Genomic DNA, 22,326 nt, shown 5'->3' with positions numbered 1-22,326 from the left:
GGAGATTTCATGAGAACCCCAACAATTGCAATTTGTTGATAACATGTGAGTAGGGTGCTGATATTCACCCTTGTGCTAATAGGATATAAACAAGATAATACTTGAAAGAAAATTTATCTAAATGCAGTCTAATCTACTATGCACACATCAGTAGGAATAATGAATAAGTAGGATGCACACACAATAATGTAAGCACACAAATGAAATGTTATGATATAAATGTAAATGTATCAAGTTCCACTAACCAAAGTGAGGTACTTTCTTTCTGAAGGATCACCATCAAGATTTTCAAGATAAAAGTAACCTACCCCTACTTTTCTATGGACTCTAAAAGGATATGGGTTGTCATCAACAAAGAGCATACCACTAAATTTGAAATCGTTGCCTTGATTTTGCACCCATATCTTCTTTTTGACAATTTGTTACATTTGTTTCTTACTCTCACCTGCATGCATTGTTTTCAATTGACAAATTTTTTTTGACATTGACTTAGTTTGTTTGGGTCTCTCAAGGAATTTTGGTTCAAAGTGTTTCCATTCAACTTACAGGTTTTGGGGAGGTGTATTAGGCTTAGCTCTACAAGGGTGCTCGGAGAATGGGAAAGATTCTACATCTTCAACATGCTCAGGAATTTGTGGCTATCTATAGAAGATAAATGATTTCCCATCAATGGTGAGTATTATAGCATATGACAAATCCATCTGTAATTTTCCACCTATAAAGGCACACCACTTCCTAAACAAATTCATACCCCAAGCATTTGAAACATCAATTATTATATAATGTTAGATTCTTTACCACTAAGGATAATAGGAACGGATCATGCCCTCCATTTCTTTGATTATTATACATATTTTAAAGTATCATAGGAGGGTTCTTAGACTCTTTTTCATGCTTAAGTATCTCTCTAACTTTCCTTGTTTGGGGTTCAAGTTTAATCAACTCTAAAAGAGGTAGTGACACATTTACTTTTGATAAAACACTCCCTAAGTCTACATCCAAAAAATGTTTATCATTGAAGTTAGATGTATTTGGTTTTGGGATATTCTTAGGAGCTATAGGTGGCCCAAAACTCTTTTGATAGATATTACTATTTCTCCTACTTTCTTGAGGGTGGCTTTCCCCACTAATATTTGTAGAGTAATGCTACCCTTTAAACATACCTCCTCCTTCAACAACATTCAGTATCTCATCACCATCATGACAAAGTTCTTTACTAGTCTCTTCATGATATTGTTGAGAAAGGGGGAATGATCCATTAACAAGGAAATGAATGGAGCATGATCATTGATCATATTTAAGTGCTCCAATATTTTATCTTCTTTCACTCAGTTATAAGGGCACCCCTCTTAAATATGGAACTCCTTACATGCTTGACACCAAGAAAACCCTTATTGGAAAATCACATTAGTTGGAGAAAGAGTATTAAGCACATTATGTTGTGAGGTATTCTGACAATTTTAAGGGTTTCACTTAGGAGGCCTCTCATTATTAAGTTGTGGTTGGGGAGGGAAATTTTTTTGAGATCTTATTTTCCTTTCGAGGATTAAAAGCTTGTTCATCATGGCCATCTATCCTTGTATCAATTTTTTTAGTAAGAGCTTGCAGGGCAGTGTCAATTTAGGAAATTTTATTCGAGTTTAACCTTCGGATATGAAAGCATATCAATCTTTAAAGAGATTATATTATGTTCAATAGTAACAGTTAAGGTTTTAGCTTCATCTATGATTTGAGGTCCTTTATATTTTAATTCACAAGCCATGTGTCACATGAAATCTTCTATGAATTGGTCAAGGATATTTTGATTAGTTGGTTTATATAAGAGAGAAACTTCTTTAAACAATTTGTCAAACTATTGCATAAACTCATGAACACTTTCATTTTCAATGCTTTTAGCTCCCTAGAACTTATCCAAGAGATTCATGCATCCTTTGATCATAGCCAATCTTCTGTAAAATGCTTGATGGAAATGGTCCCAATTTTATGACTTCCTACAGGTAAATCTAGGTACCAATCCCTAGCATGTCCTTTTAAGGACAAGTAAAACAACATCATAACAATATCTTCCTCTTCTATCAAATTTCCACTCACATCTTAATAAAATTCATGCATATGTTTTTTAGTTGTAATAGCATTAATACCATTGAATTTGGGTAGTCATTCTTGATATTTATTAGGAAATTTATTGAGGAGCATCAAGGAACCCACTTACATCCAATGGTTTGCATGTTGCACTAAGTCATGGAATAGCCAAGGTGTTAGGGGTAGATAAAGTATTGAAGAGGTGCCTAACCACAGGAGATTTGAGAACTTTAGGGGAAGTGGAAGTAGTAGTCATATTGCAGATAGTTCTTTTCTTCCTTGGAGCTATGGATTCAACAGATGAGCTACTAGAGGAAATAGTTGTTTTAAATTTTGGAGTTTCCAGGTGAGAATATATGTTGTTGTTTCAAAATTATTCTCACAAATATTTTATGGAAGCATAAACTTTATATTTTGAGGAAGTTGACTCAATTCTGCCATGGCAACGACACCAAATGTGTTGCCACAAAATCAAGCAATCCTTATGATGGGATTGAGAAGGCGAAGATTAGACCCTATGTAAATAATAAGGAAGGATTACCACTGTCACCTCAACAATCTTCCTCCTACTATTTAGTGCAATTTCACCACAAGGGAGGCTTCTTTGTATTCACCTATAAGGATATTGTAATTAGAGGGCTCAAAGTGATATAAATGGGCTAGGGAAAGATACCTTACTGATGGAATAAGCCCAAATCCTCTTTATAAAGCAACAAATATACTAACCCTACACAATATAAGAACCACTAATGGCTATGGCTTATTGATGTGCAAAAATAAAGGAGTACCTAGAGTTGTAGGAGTTAGGGCAAGGGTTTACTTAGTGATTGAATCAATAAAGCAATGAGGTAAACCCTCTAATAGGTTTCAAATTGAAGCTTAGCTAGGGTTTAGGGTATCTAGGACACAAAATTATTTAGGAGGGTGATTTCAACCCTATTTAGGGAGGATTCACCACAACAAATGCTAGATTTTGCAGTTTAGTGTTTTAAAGAGGAAAACCCTATATTTTCCTCCTCAAACATCCATCCAAAATTACCCTACAAGAAATTTGGCCCTAGAAAAGCCCTAGTGACTTGTCTTAAAAAGCCTAGGTGAGAATAAATAAGGAAATTTAGTATTTTAGTTTTAAAGTTTTTTTTTATCAACACAAACCTAACTAATGCCTATTCTAACTTGGGCAAAGGGATTTTTAAGGAAAAATCTTAAGGGGCAATGAAAATTGTTTGGAGTAAGGGGGGAAGACAATTTTGAACTTGTAAAACCCTAACTATCTGCTTGTAATCCCCGGATGCGGGTGTTCGCACGGCAGAAGGTGAGAGGCCACATGGCCAACATGTGCCGCCTCAAGTTGATATACGGGAGGACTCTCAGATTGCCGCCAAATTCTGAGGCATTAGCTCAGAGCCTTCAATGAAATCTAAGGCGAAGAGTGGAGGTTGCAGAGCGCATTTATGGCGCCCAAGATTCAAGAGAATGTTGAGAGGGTTAATTCGGAGGATTGTATGGGGAAGAACCATTTTCAGAGTGAGAGGCACGCTGCGCAGGCTGGTGTGGGCAATCTCTTCCTTCTGGCAGACGTTGCGGCTGTTACAGACAATGCACAAGAGGTCAAGGAATATTGCGTGTTTGAACTCCCTGTTGACAGAGTTGCGGGTATCACTGTGTTATTGCCAAGAGTCGAGGAGAGAGTACTTCGCTTCATTGGGAAGAGACTCGAGCAGGGGCAACCAACAATTGAAGCTCTGTTCTACACCGCCAGCTCCACTGCCAAATTGGTCAAGCCAAGGGAAAGAATGCCATGCAGACGCGGCTCTGGTCGAGGGAGCTCCTCACGCCATCCAGCAGCGGATTCCCACCACCATTGCTGCTGTTGCTACTGTCACAGAAGAGCCGCGGCTACCCACATGCAGGCCACCCAGTTCATGGACGCAGGCAGCCCCACCACAGAACCACCCTCCCTTCCAGCATTTGGCACTGCAGTTTTTACTCTTGGAAGCATTAGTGCACACCTCTCCGTCCTATTCATTAAGGATACCAAGGAAAATGAAGACGGTGAGGGCAGCAGGGCAACGCTATTCGCTGAACAACCGGCAATTGCTGAGGAAAGAACAGAGGGAGCTCCAGAGCAGGCTCCCACCCAACCTCAGAAGCAGGAGGCGTCGTCCTCCAAGAACGCTGCAGGGGAAGAAGGGGAAGGCCTCCCTGAGTATTATGGATGGGTTCCGATTGTTGAGGAGAAGCCTGAGGAGTAGCACTCAGCGGCAGGCTCCGTCGACCATCTTTTTGTCCAGGTTCTGTTTAAGTCTTCTGTCTCGGTTGCTATCTGTGTCTGGGTATGAGATAAGTTATATGTTTATGTCTGGGTCTTTGAAGTTCATGTCCAGGTTTTTATATGCTTTGGTTCAGTTAGTAGGTCGCCCCTGCGAGGGTAGTTTTTGCTTCAAAGCCCCTGCGTGGGTGATTTTGGTCTGGAATGAAAACTATGATGTGTTTTGCTGTACTGGTTACAACTTCGGATGGAAATGTCGCCCCTGTAAGGGCTATTTTGGAGTTGCAAGCTGCCAACCCACAGTGCCACAGACAGCCTTTGGCAACATGTTTTTCTGTCTGTAATGTTTATCTGTACATAATATAATAGAATAACATAGTTTTACTGAGAAAAAAAAAACTATCTGCTTGTAAGGGGAGAAATTAAATATAGAAGATGCAACCTAGGAGTTCTTCTATAGGTGAATAATTTTAGCATGCAAAAATTTACCAAGATCTCTAACAGGTAATATACATTTAGTCATTGAACATTTATAACCCTGAAGAATAATTCATTCACATGTAAAATATAAAAAAATCAGGAATAAACTTATAAATTCTTCAAAGAAAGCCTTCTTTCAATCCCAAAAATACATCTCTGAAGAAAAAATCAATCTTCAATAATAAGATGCTCCAAAAAAATCACATTTTTACTAAGTATAGAAGTAGACAAGGAAATCACACACTCTTTAAGGAGGCCAAATTCACATGTGCGATGATGAAAAAATGAATTGGAGGGATCCTCTACTTATATGAGGTCTATCTCTTCACTTTTACAAAAATATTAACATAAACAACCTAAAACAAGTTTGAATTTGAGTGTTTGACGAGAAAAGGGGTTACAAGGCAACCCCATAGCTCAAGTCAATAAAATCATGCCATAAATGCCCATAAGTGTGGGCCGATGTCCTCTAAAATCATGATGTCACGTCCTTTTTGGGCCATAAATGGTACAAAAAGGTATCATTTGGGCTAATGAGATGTGCCATCATCATAATCAACTCCAAGTCTTAAGAGGAGACCTCAAGAAGTTCCTCAAAGTCCCTCCATGCCAAAACTGTCCTCTAGGTGCCCTATGTTACACTCTCAAGGGCTAGATGGATGAAGTGGAATTATCTATGTCCAATGTTGGGGCTCTAAGTGTGAGCACAAGTCCTCTCTTGTCATATTAGGGATGATTGCCATCATCTAGACTTCGTATCAAACAACTCCTGTTAAACAATGCCAAGCTAAGTCACCTAATTCATGTTCATGTTCGAGTTTGATGACTTTAAAGTTCAACAAAAAATCGATAGTTAAAATTTTGAAAATAAAATTCTGTATTAAGTTCAACATACTAAAAACATTCGAAAATTATATATATATATATATATATATAATAAAATTTAAATTTAAATTTAAATATATATATTTTTTTAATATGCATATGTTGCTTTTATATACTGGATTTTAGACATTTGTGGTTTATATCTTTTGACTTAGTTATCGGAGAACCCATGTAAAAACCATTTTTCGTCAACGTTTCAAATCCCAACAGGGATCCATCATCAGGACTTCTTGAATGTTGATAGTAGAAGAGCTTAACTGAGAGATTTAAATAGTTATGAGGTGAGTTGATTTAAGGATGAGATGAAGGTCGACTTGATTAATAATATTTATTATTATCTTTTTAAAGTTTTTAGTTTTTTTTTTTTGAATAAAAAGTTAGTTTACTAATTTTAAAGTATTAAAATTATTATTATTAAATCCAGTTATTAATGGAATATTAAATAAATACTTAACCCTTAATCTTAATCAAATACTAATGCTTAATCTTAATATAACTAAATCTTAATATTGATTAATAATTATAATCTTAATAATTAATATTAATAATTTAAAAATAGCAATTATTATTATAAATTTTTTTATTAATAATTTAATTAATTAATACATCTTAGCTATTTATAAATAATAATTGTTTTATAATAATAATTATAATTATTATAATAATCATAATTATTATAATCATTATAATTATTGATTAAATATCAATGATTAGATAATTTCTTTTGTTCTTAAAAACTATTTAATCTATATTAATTCATAGTTAGTTAGATGAATTATTAATAGATTTTAATTAATAATTAATAATAGTCAATAGTTATTCGTAATGAATAATAGTGAATAGTTATTTATAATGAATAATAGTTAATAGTTAATAATAATTAATAGTTAACGGGTTACTACTAATTAATAATTAATTTAATAATAGTTAATAATAATTAGTAGTTAATGGTTACTAATAATTAATAATTAATAATAGTAAATAATAATTAATAATAGTTATTATTATTATTAATAATTAATAATAGTTAATAGTTATTAGTCATTAATAATAGTTAATAGTTAAATTAATTAATAGATCTTAATTAATAATCAATAATAACGATTCATAATAATAATTAATGATAATAATAATAGTTATTATCGTAATTATTATTGTAAATATTATAATTAAATACTAATTATTAATTATTATTTACTAAATACTAATTATTATTAAATAATTATTATTATTTATTAATAGATCTTAATTAATAATTAATAATAACAATTCATAATAATAATTAATGATAATAGTAATAGTTATTATCATAATTATTATGGTAAATGTTATAATTAAATAATAATAATTATTAATATTATCATACTTAATAGTTTTGAAAATTATTATTAAGAGTAACAATGATATTAATACCACTAACTATTGGAATAGGAGAGGGAGAAATCTACCCACTGAGCTCTATATCTGAGATGTATTGGTGATCTTAATTTCTCTAATTAAGGGAAGCGAGCTTCCACTAATCTCAACACCATTTTCCCAGTTGAGATTATGTGGATGTTTGATAATCTCAAGAGCTTTTCTAATCTTTCGCCTATGATGTTGTTATTCTCTTGCGACAATTGAGGCATTTTCCAAACAGATATGGTGATTAGTTTTTGAGGAATGCTCTGCTAGGCCCAAAGTACGAGACCTTTCATTCCTAATATCAGCTCCATGTTCCTTGAGTCTTGTCTGCAAGGAGCGACCTATTTCACCAATGTAACTTTTTCCACATGAACAATTTATTTTACAGACTCCCTTAAGTTGATGTCTATCAATATTATCTTTGACATACCTCATACCTTGCCCAATAGTTCCAGGTGCCGAGAAATGCGTGATTATGTTTTTCTTTCTCAGGATTTTAGCAATCTTATCTGTCACTCCTTGAATATAAGGTAGAAATTTCTTTTTCTTTGTAGCCTATACCCTTAAAAGTTGAAACTAAATGCTTCTTCTCTTCATCTAGATGCTCAACGTCAAAAATTTGAAGGGCTCTAATAGCAAGAGTGTTTAGAACACGGGTTGGGTGATGCTGAGAATCAACGTGGAGGTAGTTTTCTGTGTGGGTTGACTTCCTGAAAACCTTATGTCCTAAAGAGCCATCCTCCTTCCTAATGATGAGTATGTCTAAAAATGGGATGCTCATGTTTTCTTCTAGCTCCATAGTAAATTTTATTTCCGGAGAGATGGAGTTGAGGTGCTTTTATATACTTAACTTTATATATTATTGAAACATTACACTTCTATTATAGCTATTTATAAATATATAAATTTATATAATTTAAATCTATATGAATAAAAAATTAACATATATATATATATACTCAAAAATAATAAATGACAAAAAATTTAAGAATTAAAATATTTTTTAATATACATATTTCTTTTATCTATTAAACTTTTATATTTTATTGCAACATTACACTTCTATTATAACTATTTATAAATATATACCTTTTAAAATTTAAGAATTAAAATATTTTTTAATATACATATTTCTTTTATCTATTAAACTTTTATATTTTATTGCAACATTACACTTCTATTATAACTATTTATAAATATATAAATATATACCATTAAATTTTTATGATATAAATAAATAATTAACACAAAATTTAAAGATCAAAATATTTTTTCAATTTACCTATATTTCTTATATATTTTTTTGAAATATTACATTTCTATTATAATTATTTATAAATATATAAATTTATATAATTTAAATGTTTATGGCATAAATAAAAAATTAACATATATATTTAACTTCCATACTGTATTGAAATATTACACTTGTATTTAAATGTTTATAAATATATAAATTTATAAATAAAAAATTAATATGTGTATTCAAAATTCATAAATGGCAACAAAATTTAAAAATTAAAATATTTTTAATATATCTATATATATATATATATATATATAACTTTCATATTTATTGAAATATTACACTTCTATTTAAACTTTTTATAAATATAAAAATTTATTAAATTAGTATATGGTATAAATAAAAAAATTAGTTTTACATTTTATTGGAATATTTAATTTTTATTATAATTATAAATATATAAATTTGTATAATTATTTATAACTTAATATTATTTATATATGGTATGACTAAAAAATAAATACCCACTTTAATTTAGATATGTTTCTTTTATATATTTAACTTTTATATTTTATTGAAATATTACACTTCTATTAGAACAATTTATAAATATATAAATTTATATAATTAAATGTGTAATATATATATATGAAAATTTAAAGATTGAAATATTTATCTTAATTTATATATGGTTTTCTTTTTTAATATTTAATTTGTTTTTATTTTATTGAAATGTTACATTTCTATTATAACTATTTATAAATATATAAATTTATATAATTTAAGTGTGTATGGTATGAATAAAAATTAACATACACATATATTAAAAAATAATAAATAACAATAAAATTTAAAGATTAAAATATTTTTTTTTAATTTACATATGTTTTGTAACATCTCTTGGTAACTTCACATTAAAAAGCTTGGAGTTAGAATTTTTTAACAAAATTTACCAACGTGTAACTTTCTGGATTACTATTCCATTTTACTTCAATGACATAAACCATCATCATTACATAGACTAATATTTAGTAAATGAATAGTAATTTACACAACCATTAACTTCCATTGTTGTAACATATTATCATGAACTTCCTGATGTAACATTGCATCATTTCCGTGATTATTTTAACTAGATTAGTTAATCACATACTTGATAATGTAAATATCACATCATGTAAGGAATTAACATCATAAAAATGGCACCATAAACAATCACATAATTGGACACTGATATACCCTGGAAACCTCGTAGGGTGAAAACTAACAATTGTTTAATTTTATTATTTAACGCTTGTAAGGGTGACCACCGCTCACTCAATGGTTACAAGGGAGCCCATCCCTTGACCATTGGCATAAAATATTACAAAAAATCTCATTTCAAAAACAACATAACTAGTTATAAGCTATTACAATCATCATGACATCATTTACCCACAAACCCTTAAGGATTGTGTCTTTGGGGCTTGGTTCTTCCTATCAGTGGATTATCTTGCAACTGACATTCCTTCAATCTGCATAGACCACTAACTTATTTCCTACCATAATGGTAAACATAATCCATCTTTGCATATGTCACAGTCTTTTCCTGCAACTGCTACTGTCAACAACCTTTGATATCATGATTAGATCAAGTATTAATCAAACCAATAATAAATCTATACTAGTGATGTTTCATCATCTATTCATGTGCATTCACAAAATGTAAACAAAATATTGTGACATGTTTTATTTAACAACACTGCACATGCATTAATTATAAGCATATAACTATCAAAACATGTCTATAAATAAATACCATATTAACTATTATTCCCCTCGCACAAACACACAATATTTCCAAGGCAAATCGCTACAATTGTCAAAAAATTCCTTTAAGGGAAGCTAACACATTAGTTATGATCTTCATGCATGTGATTACATAAAATTTATCAAAAGAAACTAGCCCTTCAACTATTACTTTTGGTGCATGTAAATTCGTAAAAGAAAACTAACACAATGGATGTTGTTCCTAGGCATGTAAATGCATATGTTTTCTAAAATGAATCTTCCCAAAAGAAATATTCAAACAATAGAGCACGAAAAAAACTCATATTGAACAATATCTTCATGTCGACTCTCACCATTTTCCAGCTCAGAAATTCAAAGTTCTTAACACATTAGCTACCCATGCTCTAAGGATTTTTTATGATAATCACCTAGAAGAGGAGAAATCCCAACTTCTAAAAGTTTTTTAAAATAATGGATATAGCAAAAATTAAGGACTCAGAGCTTTTCATATAGCCAATAAAGTGCCTAGGATTAAAAAATCTCATGATGAATAGGTTACCAATGTTAAACTTCCATTCATCCATGGGACCACTGATAAGATTTTTCATATTCTTAAAAAGAATAAAGTCTCCGCCATCTTCAAAACCATTAATACCATTTGAATCTCCTTTAAATCCATTAAGGACTCGGTAAACCCTAAAGACATGAAAAATATTTACTCTATCCCTTGCTCCTGTGGGATTCCCTACATTGGGGAAACTAGTCGTTCCATTAATCAGAGAATTTAAGAGCATGCAACAAACATTAAACACAATCATTCCCACTCCTCAACTATAATTGAGCATACAGAGAAAATTAGACACCATGTCTACATTGAGAATTCTTGGGTCATCACAAAGATTGATCACTTTCATCATAGGAAGTTAAGGGAAACCATTGAAATTGAGAAGCAGACGAATAATCTCAACATGGACGATGGTTGGAAATTAAGTAACAGTTAGATTCTTACCATTCCTTCATGACTGAATCCTATTCCTCCTCTTTTTTCGTTGCTTCTTTTTCATGTCTTTATAGTTTATAGGTTTCTTTCTCTTCATTTTTTAGATTTCAATGCCCTAAATTTGTTTTTTTGTTTTGATAATTATTTTAATTTAAAAATATTTATTTATTTATTTACATTCTATCTTTATCTTAACATATGAATAAAAATATATAAAATTCATAATCATAAGATATTATGGTATATATAATAATATTATAAAATTACATTTTTCATTATTATAAAATTATATTAACATTAACCTTGATTGATTACTTTATTTAACATATTATATATTAGTCAAACCTTTGATTCGTATTTTCTATGTTATAATTGTTATTTTATAAAAAAATAATCATATTTGACCTTATTAGTATATTGAATCCCATAAATAGAATAATAACATTTTAATAAATTTAAGAGTTTATATAATAATAATGTAAATTTAAAATTATATTTAGATTACTTTTTAGAATAATATTACTTTGGTCAAACCCCTTATCGGGGTGCGAGCTGGAGGGCAACCCCATCAAGGCAGTTTAAATGTCAAGTATGTCAAGGTACACCACCGCCCCCCACACGCTTGAGGCGATGGGTGCGGTGGCTACATTTAGAAGGTTATCAACACAATGGAAGGTGGAAGAGGTATTTTGTTAAGTTTTCAGTCCGATGGCAAGTGTAATGGGAGGGTTTTAGGTTGTTTTCGCGGCTAAATGAGTGTAGTGCAGCGATTCCGACGAAGGGACTCTGCAAACAGTGAAGCACAATGTCTCCAAAAGCAATAGTGGATCCTTCAGCTCTAGGTGAGGGAAATCGAGTATGTAAATTGTTCTCCCCCCCCCCCCCCCCATCATGCATCCGAGTGTCTGGTTTTGTATTTGGGTTCTGCATGGGGGAAATTGACCAGCGAGGGGGTCAATTGGGCTGGGGGAAATGTATGGTGTTAGTAGTTTGGAAGAAGGATTTTATCCTCACCAGAACCACTTCGGTGTCGATTATCTATGAGATCCTCCTCTCCCGCATGGGGTTAATTGGGCTCTGGGGCAGGGGTGTTAACCCTGGGGAGTGTTGTTGTCTAGATTAGTTCAAAGACCAGGGGGTCAAGGGTCGGGATGCTGTCAATTTCTATTTTACTTTTGGAGCCTACTTTACTCTGGATTATGGGGATGACTTGACTGGCTGGCTTATAGGGATGCACACCCATGGCTTGTGTCGAAGTGTTTGTGAGGTTGTTGTTGCAGGGAAATGTCCACCGGGGTTTGGGAATTGTCATGATGATAGTGGAGCTGGCTATGCTAGGTTGAGAATGTTAGTTGCTAGTTGTTTTGCAAATGGGCCTGTGGCTGGCTAGCTTTCGGTGCCTCACACCCAAGGCTTGTGTCGAAGCGTCTGCGAGGTCACTGTTGAGGTGTTGCGTCACCCTAATGTCTGCAAAGTCATTGAGGAGGTGTTGCGTTACTCGGGATATGGGAATTGTCATAATGGTGTTGGAGTTGGTCATGAGGGGCTTGAAATTTTCGTTTTGGGTTGCTATGCAAATGGGCCTATGGCTTGCTGGCTTTCGACACTCCTCACCCATGGACTATGTCAAAGCATCCACGAGGTTGTTTTCGTGGTGGTGCGTCATTCAAGGAAAGGGAATTTTCATAATGGTGCGGGGGCTGGGCATAATGGGATCGAGATTTTTGTTTCTGGTTGTTATGAAAAGGGGCGTGGGGCGCAGGAGAATGCATGCCTGGGTGGGGTGGTAGATTTTGGCTGGTTGTAGGGTCTGCGTGTGGTGGAGAGACAAAGCATAATTTTACGTCAATTTTGGTTTCTTACTCCATGGTAGTTGTATAGAGAGTTAGGCCCTCCTGGGCGTGAAGGGCTTCTGGGCTCACTCCCTCACCTGCATAGGGGTTTGTCAATCTTATTTCATTACCAGGATCTGAGATTGTGTAGTGATGGCAAGAGCAGTGAAGGCTAGGGACCGAGGTAGGAGGCCTTGGGTGGCCGAGCAAGAGGATGATCCCATCTCCTCAAGCGGGAGACGAGGCAGAAGACCGGTCAACATCCTCATTAATGAAGCGGCCACAACATACAGGGAGGGGACCAACATGGAGATTATAAGTCTAATTGAGGAATGGGAAGCTAACCTGAATCACCATGCGAACACGACAGTGATAGAGATGGAGGATTGGCACATCCTTGTGCTGGACCCAGGGCATACTCGAGGGCGAGTGACATAGTTCAAGCATACCCCGTACTTGTACTAGATCATGAAAAGTCTCTTGGGGAAGGGCATGGAGCAAATTTCATTGAGCATGGTGACAACTGTACAAGACTTTCTCAATCACAAACAGGATTTCCAGAAGCCGCAATTCCAAATGCAAAAACAAGATGGACGTCTTGGCCGCATTGAGAAACACTTCCCTTGTCTATTCTCACAGACAGAGCTGCCTGGTTCCAATGCCAAGGATCCAGCTCCGATGAATCTATCCTTGTCGAGCAGGATGATTAGAATTTTTGCTGATTTTCATTTTTGATTAGTGCTTATGTGGATAGTGTTTACTTTTCAGTTTGAAGTCATATATGTTTACAGGTAAATAAAGTATGGGCATGGACATGATATACAAACTTATATAGCTTAGGTAAAAAGACTTATTTTTTTTTGCTACTGGATGGCTTATCATGCGGTTAGGTGGCCAACAAAATTAATTTCCCACTGGGCAAGTTGAGGTCACCTAACCTGTTTTATGTGGTTGTAACTTGCTTATTTATTAATGAAAATGGAAGGACCTACCAAGCTTACAGAAAAAATATTACTTTGGTGAATTTATTTATTTATTTTTATTTCTTAATTATATAGTTTTTTTAATGGTATAACAATTAGTTTCCATAACTAATTGATTGATTTTTAATAGTTTTTTATAAAATTATAAAATGACCAAATATTCTAATCTAGTCATTTTTTATTAAATATAAAAACATTTTATTATTTTTTTTTTCTAATGGTTATATTTGGAACTGGATGTATCTCTATTATTTAAACTTATAGATAAATTAGTTTTTTTCTTTGTCATGAAGATGAATCACATTAGATAATTCTTTATTTTAACACACACACACACACACATATATATATATAAAACATAAATAAAAATATATAAAATTCATAATCATAATATTATAGTATATATAATAATATTATAAAAGTATATTTTTCATCATTATAAAATTATATTAACATTCATGTGGATTGATTTCTTTATTTTCCATATATAGTTTAACCTTTGATTTTTATTTTCTATGTTATAATGGTTATTTTATAAAACATTAATCCCATTTGACCTTATTAGTATATTGAATCCCATAAATAGAATAATAACATTGTTGAATTGAGGCTTCTGTGATCCATATCAAGTTTATGAGAGATTTTTCGGCGTAAATCACAAGAAATTTCATTTGTCGACGTGTTTCGAACCAACCAGTGTGGTTCATCGCCAGGACAAGTTGAAGAATCAGATCTATCTTAGCATCTTAAATAGTTAGATTAGAACATCAACGGCTATAATTCTCGACCAGATAACAGCTATAATGTCTAATGGCTAAATTTGACTGGGAAACGGTTAGAAGGACTAGATTAGGCGCAAAAACCTATATTTAAATAAATAAATAAATAAAAATAAAAGTAAAGGGACCATTTAATAAACTTATAGTTATAAATATATATTAAACTAAATTATAAAATAAATTAATTTAATTATAAAAGTTATTACATATATAAATATTAGAGTAATTAATAGTTAGTTATACAAGTTGTTAAATATATAAATATTAGGGTAATATAGTTGGTTATATTATTATTAGAATACGAGTTAAATTCTCTTTCTTATTTATTATTTTTATTTCCTATAGGTTTTTAATTGTATAACAATTAGTTTCCATAACTAATTGTTTAATTTTTTAATATTTTTAAAAAATTATAAAATGATTAAATATTGTAATTTGATTTTGATGTTTAATTAAATATAAAATATTTTATTAATTTTATTTTTTCAAATAGTTATATTTGGAACTGGATGTATCTATGCTATTTAAAGCTATGGATATATTAGTTTTTTCATCTTTATCGTGAGGATGAATCACATTAGATGGTTCAAAACATCAACCAATCAGTGATAATGTGATTAATTTGAAAAACATTCCCAAAAGCGATATAGATCACAAAAGTATGAATTCAAACATTACAATTCTATTGAAACTATTTATAAATATATAAATTTATATAATTTAAATGCGTATAGTATAAATAAAAAATTAACACACATATATTCAAAAATAATAATTGACAACAAAATTTAAAAATTAAAATATATTTTCAATTTACATATGTTTCTTTTATATATTTAGATTTTATATTTCATTGAAATATTACATATTTACTATCACTATTTATAAATATATAAATTTATATAATTTAAGTGTTTATGGTATAAATAAAAAAATTAAGTGACACACATATATATATTTTCAAAAATAATAAAAGACGACAAAATATAAAATTAAAATATTTTTTAGTATACATAGATTTAACTTGTATATTTTATTGAAATATTACACTTTTATTTTAATCTTTTATAAATATATAAATTTATTAAATTTAAGTGTATATGGTGTAAATAAAAAATTAGCTTTTATATTTTATTGAAATATTACACTTGTATTATAATATATAAATATATATAATTTAAGTGTATATGGTATAAATAAAAAGTTAACGTATATATTTTTAGAAATAATAAATGAGAACAAAATTTAAAGATTAAAATATTTTTTAATTCACATATGTTTTTTTTATATATATTATTTTATTGAAATATTACACTTCTATTATAGTTGTTTATAAATATGTCAAGTCCCACTAACACAACCGGTTGAGGATGGACTTCATTAGCAAGGCGACCCAGGATCAAACCTCACGACATGTGGGTGTGCCCTGTTCTAGGGGGAGGAGACATGCTGAAAAAATCTAGTCAACTTAGGGTTGGTGTGGCCTTAGACGTGTGCGTTCCCCGGGTGACTTTAATGGATTAGATGCCCCTAGGTTGCGACTCCTCAAGCCATAGGTCAAGTTTGGAGGCTCACGACAACTTGACAAAAAAAAAATGTATAAATATATAAATTTATATAATATAAATATGTATGGTATAAATAAAAAAATTAACATATGTTATTTATATATTTAACTTTTATATTTTATTGAAATATTACAATTCTATTATTACTGTATATAAATGTATAAATAAAAAATTAGCGCTCATATTTATGAAAAATAATAAATGACAACAAAATTTAAAAATTAAAATAATATCTCTCTCTATATATATATATATATATGATTTTTTTGGTATATCTTTAATTTTTATATTTTTATTGAAATATTACATTTCTATTTATTAATATATAAATTTATTGTGGACCTATAGTATGTCTTAAAATTGTGTCTTCTTGACTAAGAGTTTGTCTTCCTCAGATGTAAGGAAACATGTTAATGACCCAAGACCGAGAGGCATCTGAGTGAAAGCATGCCCCCTTACGGACCACCAGCAGCGTATTCCAGGTGGTGTGGTTTTTCCTTGAATAACGGTGATGATTCAACCTATATTCGTAGTTAACAGCCAAAGATGGTTGCCCTCACTGTTGGTTTGAAAACTGAGTTATGATAGGTTTTCCCACCTTGGGAATATATATATATATATATATATATATATATATATATATACACACACACACACACACACACACACACATATATATATATATAGATATATATTAAATTTAAGTGTGTATATTATAAATATAAAATTAACACATAGACATTTAAAGTCAATGGGGGTTAAATATTTTTGTATTGAATTTGTGTCTGAATTTTTTCCTTGAATATATATAAGCATAATCTAACTTATAAATGAAATGGTCTTTTTTTGGGGGATCTTTTTCTCGTTAATTTTAACCAAAATGTGGTAGATATTTTTAAAAACTTGAATTTAAGTTATTTAATCTATATAATTAGGGTGCGACAAGGGTTTTTTAGGGTGCTAAATCCATTTATGCATTTAAAAATGTATTTTAAACAACAAAAATCACAATCTTACTTGAAATTGTATTTTTGGATTTCAATGATAATGTTATTTCATCTATAAGTTAGAATATATATATATATATATATATATGAAGTCTAAATCTTGACATGCACACCAACCACATGCAAAATAATTGTGATAGTCAAAGACATATTCATTTTGAAAAAAGTAAAGTGGATCTCTTCTTACAAGATTTAAAGAGGGATATAGGTTTCTTAATATATAACAACAACATTGATCTCATCTACCACAATTTTATTGCAACCCTTTCCACTACCATTAACAAATTATGTACCAAGGTGTTGTATAAAAAGAATAATAGAACTTCCAATCCTTAGTATGACAATGATTATTAAATTGCCAAAAAGTGATTAGAGATGCTCATAACAAAACTGCAAAGCTTGAAAAAATAAGTATGTACAAAACTCTTATAAAAAATAAGAAGAGGTCCTGCATTAATAAGAGGCAAGAGCATCTTCTCCACCTTTCCAAAGTTGAGCCTAGAAATTTTGGAGGAATATACTTGCTCAAAAAATAAAACAAAAAAGTATTCGATCCCCGTGAAGAGTTGGGATACTTATCTTAAGAATATTTATGACTCTCCAGACACCATGGGAAGCATCTTCAAAACTCCTATAGAGGAGGATATTTTTACCTGGAAGACGTGGAGTTTGGGATTAAGAAACTCCCTAATGGGAAAGCTAGAGATATTGAAGACTACCAAACTGCAATTTTTAAAATGGGAAGGTTATTTTGATCCCTCATATTCACAAGCTTCTCAATTTGGTAGTAAAGCATAAATTCCCTAAGCCTTGGACTTAGAGCTTGATTGTGCCTATCTTTAAAATAGGGGATAAAAATATTCTCTCTAATTATAAAACCATTATGATTAGCCACATTTTAGCAAAACTCCATGGGCTCATTTTGGAAAAGAAGGTTAGTGTATGGATTGAAAACCATGGTAAAAGAGATGAAGGGAAAGATGGTTTTAGAGGGCATCACTCAATTATTTACCATCTTTTCACTCTTAGGATCATTGCCGAGGAATGTCGCAATAGTAAAACTGATCTCTCCTATTGTTTTGTTGACTTTAGAAAATATTTCGACACAATTCTTTGAGATAAGTTACAAAAAATACTTGAAGAGATAATGGTTCCTCTTGAGTTGAGGGTTGTCATGATTTGACTATACAAGAATTTTGTTTCTAAGATTAAGACCATCGAGGGTTGGTATAAATAAATTAAATGCAATATCGACATTAAGCAAGGGTGTCCCTTATCCCATACCCTTTTCAGAATTTCTATTGATAAACTTGAAGTATATTTGGAAGTTGTAGGATGCGCTAGCCCCAAGCTTACTTATATGGTCATTACTATTCTACTTTATGCTAACGATATTGTTCTTCTAGCCAAAATCCATGAGGATATCGACAAACAACTTAAAATCCTCCATGATTTCTACTCCAAGATGGATATGACTGTTAGTACAACAAGACTAAAGTCATGATAATTAAATCCAAAAGGATCATCTGTGACAATTTTATCTATGACAAAAATTACTTGGAGAAGGTTTCTTCATACAAATATTTAGGTATTAACATTCATCATAAGCTCAACTCAAATTATAGCATTGAGAAAATGATTATTGGCGACTGGAATGCTTATTATGAGCTTGAAAACAATTGCAAGACAATTTATCTTTGGTTTTGGAGTAAAAACATGTTTCTCATTGAGACTCTCATCACCCCTGTTATTTCATATGGATGTGAGGTTTGGGGTTGCAATGTATCTAGATAATCGTAGAGAAAGATAGAGTTGATCCAAAAGCAATTTATAACCTACAATCTCAAGATTAAAGGTAGTACTCCCTATCCTATCCTTTTGATTGAAGCTATCCTTTACCCCATTGAAATCATGGTTATGCTTTTCTTTCTGATGTATACGAAGAAGATTTACAACATGGAAACCAAGAGGTTCCCCAAAATTTCTTCTAACTCTATCCAAACGCCCACCTTTGGCTCAAGTGTAGTTGGAACAAGGATGCCCAGTCTTGGCTCGACTATTGGGGGTTAAAGGAGGAGATCATTTAGGAGAATAAAGATAATATAAAAAATACTATTACTTCCAAATTTAAGGACTAATTTTAGGATTTTAAGGATATAGAGGGGAAAAGGAAGCTAAGGTATTATAAGGAGGTGATCAACCCCACTCTCACTAACTAGAATTATCTCTCTATCTTAACCAATGCTAATAAGAAAAAGAGCATTGCAAATATAAGAACTATGATGAGCTTCAAAGTGATACCACATGTTGGTCCATTCCCAAAACACCTTGGGATGAAACAATTTGTCAACTGTGCAATACTAAGATAGTTTAAGATGAAAAGCACTTTCTCTTGTATTTCCCTACTCTTACTCACATATGTTCTCATTTTCAAAACATCTTTCACACTACCAACCTTCTTGACTTGTTTAGTTAGAAAAATTGTGGTGATCTAGGAATTCTTATTTCCCTCCTCTTTGATCATAGGAATACATATTAAAAAGTCTCACTTAATCTCTTTCTTTCTTAAGGTCTGATAGTGTTAAGGGATAAATTCCCCTAGGGTCTTGGGTTAATATCCTAGCAGATCAGAGGTTATCTACATAGAGAAACACACATTCCATACAACCATGAAGCTAATATAAACAAATTGAATGAAATGAGGTGCACCTAGGGGTCCTTCATTTGGGAAGATCCAGCTAGGGTCCAAACCCTCTTGGAGTTCCTTTTGCTTCTTCAACCTGCAAAACAATCAATTCAAGAAAGTACAACAGTATATTGACCAAGAATCATAAAGAAATCATCTTCATAACATATTAAAAGATAGTTAGTTATGCAATTATAACAACCATTCATATATGAATCATAACATTGATATCATAAACACGAAGAAGATTTATATCAAGAACAAGACAAGTGTTTATTTTATTATAGATAACTAAAGTACAGAAATGAATGATTTCACCCGAGTCGTCCTTTCGCAGGCTCCAAGCGGAACCATCCTCTGGATTCGTCTAGTCTCAAGCCTTCAACAAACTCCTTCCATGACTTACTCCATGATATATCAAGTAGTAGAAAGACATCATCACACAAGGAAACAAGGGTTTCCTGCAAATGGGGGAAGTGCTGAAAGCACTAGGATCTTCAAACCTGGTTAGGGATAATCTCAACAGAGTGATCTTTCTCTCTATTCTCTCCTCCTTAGGCCTTCCCATTGAAGCCTTTTATACTTCTCCCAAAGTATTTTTTTAGTTGGGAATTTGTTGGGAACAGTTGGGCCACGGGCACTCATAGGTAATCAACAGGTGAGACCCGTGATCTCCGCTCGAAATTAAGGAGATTTAATTTTTTTAAGTGTTTTAAGACATATACGTGGGTTGGGTATACACAGACCCGTGTACACACGCGTTTAGCTCAGGGCAATGTCGCGTATAGGGAGTAAAACACTGTTTTTTAAATTTTGGACCAGGTCTGGAAGGAAGGGTTTCCCTAGTGTTATAGACATTTTTGTGCCTCGCAGCATGGAGCATGAAATGTCGATAATTACAGGGATCCAAAGTCCCTAAAACATGTTGTTCTTACCCCTAGAGGAACAAGGTCAGCAAACCACAACACTTCCTATCAGTTCTCCACCTGAAAACACTCAAAAACAGGCTATTTTTGGATCATGTCAGCTGCTCCACTGAGCATCTGCGCTGAATGTCAACTGCTCCTCCTTGTACCTGCGCTGAAAGTCAAATCTAATGAAGGCTACCTGCGCTGGACGAGATTGGCCAAGTGGCACAGTCATTTTGCAAGGTGTCAACTGCCCAGGAAGCTTCCAAACTGACACTTGGTTCAAGGAATTCGCCCTATGATGAGTAAGAAGGTCTTGATCTCCAAGTGGAAGCAAGATTCTCCAAGTGGACTCAAGAACTGAAGATTAACTAAAGTGGGAGAGGACACTAGTCAGCTTTATGCCAGCCTCAAGCTGACTCATCCTTTCTCCAAATCTCCTATATATAGAGCTCTCTCATGAGGTCTAGGGAGGCTGGAATTTTGTGCAAAGCAAGGAAGTGCTGTTGGTTTACAGTTAGAGCTATTGGGTGATTGCTTTTATAGAGGTGAAGAGGAGATTTCTTGCTGCTGGGGAGGTGCTGCTGGATTGGAGCCATTGATGGTTGTAACCTTCTCAGAACCTTTTACTTCTATCAATAAAGCTTTGAATGTTCTCCTATATACTTGTATTGCATTGATGTATTGTATTTACTTGTATATCTGATTCACTCTAATCCATGCATCAGTTATGAGTACATGTTTCTTGTAGTTTCCCTCTCTTGTTTGTGCAGGATCTTTGTGTAGCTGGGCCGGCAAGGGAACAAGGAGCTGGGAGCAAGGGACGAAGAGAGAAGACAAGATCGACAAAAGCGAAGGATATCGGTTGGTCAATCTTTTCTTCCTTCTCTGTACTTTCATAAAGGAAAATATCAAAGCTTTACTTTCAGTTGTTGCTAAGGAACTATCACCCTTAGAGTAGGGATAGGGTCATTCCGAGTCGGATACTTTTCCCCACAACAAACTGGTGACTCCGCTGGGGAGCCTAGTATCTTGTTGGTGTTTGTAGTATCTTTGCTATTCATTTCCTGAACCAAAGAGTATCGAATCGAAAAGCTTTTGACTATATCAAAAGCGAAGTAGAGGGGCTGCTACTCTTGCTCATTTTTGAGCAGATTCACGATTTGAAGAGCTGATCTACAAAAGACTCTTGTACTCTTTGTGATAGCTTTTCATCCTCTTGATCATCCCTTAGCTTGTACTTGACCTATAGCTTTTTATTTCAGCAAAAACAGTGCATTTTTGAGCTTTTTATGACACGGAAATCCTTGTAAACGCAACTCTCGTGTCTCAGTGCAGGCTGTCCACAGGCAGTCTGCATTCCAGCGCAGGTACTCCCTTCGGGAACTGCGCTGAGAGTCAATTTGACAGACCAGAGCCTGCGC

The sequence above is a fragment of the Pinus tabuliformis genome, chromosome 1_2 (assembly GCF_031772625.1).
Source record: "Pinus tabuliformis cultivar Carrire ecotype Pingquan chromosome 1_2, CPIR1, whole genome shotgun sequence".
Classification (NCBI taxonomy): Eukaryota; Viridiplantae; Streptophyta; class Pinopsida; order Pinales; family Pinaceae; genus Pinus; species Pinus tabuliformis.
The sequence above is the reverse complement of the archived record's forward strand: the minus strand, read 5'-3'. Positions refer to the sequence as shown.